The sequence below is a fragment of the Capricornis sumatraensis genome, chromosome 16 (assembly GCF_032405125.1).
Source record: "Capricornis sumatraensis isolate serow.1 chromosome 16, serow.2, whole genome shotgun sequence".
NCBI lineage: Eukaryota > Metazoa > Chordata > Mammalia > Artiodactyla > Bovidae > Capricornis > Capricornis sumatraensis.
In genome coordinates this window covers 55,653,954-55,655,451 of record NC_091084.1, presented here as the reverse complement: position 1 = coordinate 55,655,451, position 1,498 = coordinate 55,653,954, and positions in this window count along the sequence as shown.

The window sequence follows — 1,498 nt, the reverse complement described above, 5'->3', positions numbered from 1 at the left end:
TGGGGTCTCAAGGAGTTGGACAGGACTTAGTGACTTTCACTTTCCCACCATTCCTCACAGGATGTAGAATGGTTAATTATTTTATTAAATCTATTCCACTCCTAAGATTCAGGGTGCACAATGTAATGCTTGTTTCTCTGATAACAAAAGTGAGGTTTGGAGGGGATGTGACTTGCGCATGGTCACTGATAAGGATTAGGTCAGACTTGGATGCATATTTACATTCTTGAGATGGCCCACATACATAGTTATTGGTGTTATTAGCTTCTGTTGGAAGAAAAGCTATTTTCCCACATAGGTGTTAGGCTCACAGTACTGGCCCTATGCTCCCATCTTGTCCCCTCTCTTATTATCTGTGTCGATGACCAGTGGCCCAGAGTATCTTTCATCAGAGGCATGTCTTCATCGTCCCTGCTTGCAGACACAGAACCATTCACTCCTCATGTTCCTTCTCTCCCTGGTCTGCTCTGTATCTGCACATAGCCTCCCCCTTGTCTCCCAGAGAACAGGGCAGAGATGGTAAGTTGGAGCTAACTGGTCAGGGAGGATGAGGCCATTCTGTGGATCATCGGATCCACTATGTGGGAAGGGGAATCATGGCAGCAAGGCTGCAGAGCCAGGCTGGGATTAAATGAGAGACTTTAATCAGTGTTCCCAGTTGGGGAGTAGGGTGGAAGAAAAGAAGAAGGCTGGAACAGAATCCTGTCACTGATAAACTGACATTATGGAGCTCCCTTCTGTGTCAAGCTTGAGGCTGAAATTACAAAGCATGTAGGGACTATCTCATGGAGCTCTCAACTCATGTGACATCAGAGCTGAGGTCAGAGGTCACCTTAGTCACTCAGGAAAGAGAGACTCAGAAGAATGGTGAAGAGGTCTGCCCATGGTCATTTAGGCAGTAACAGAGCTGAAGTCTCCTTCTCCACCTCGTGGGCCCCTCTGGCTGCCAGCCCGGGGCTCAGACAATCAGAAACTGAAAGGTGCCTGGATGAAACAGGACATTGTAGCCTGGCCTTCCTCTTCAGCTCTGGGAGGGAGGAGCTGGGACAGAAAGGATGCAGGATGCAGGACCTTCCAGGAGAAAGCCCTGTACTTGCTGTCTGTCTATGCTATCACTCAAGGCAGAGGAAGAGAAACCTGCTCACTGGAGCTGCTCTTTGTCCTGCTCAGTGAGTGACAGGATCACAAAGGACAGAGACACAGACATCATTCTCTCCCAGCATCTCTCCCATTTCTCAGGTGGGCAGACATGAAGAGGACCCATTACAGAGGAATCACAGCAGGAGAGCAAATCACTGATGCCAGAGTCTGGTTTCCTCTCCCAGGAGCCAGCGGTGACCCAAGGCCTGGTATGGGGTGGAGTTTCAGAGGCCAGTGAAGGCTCTGGAGTTGTGTTCAACGGATGCCTCCAGGAAGCCTTCTGGGATCACAGCAACTCCCTCCATCCTCCCTAATTGTAGCCCTGCCTTGTGGAGGAGCCCTTCCTCTGGGGAGGTGT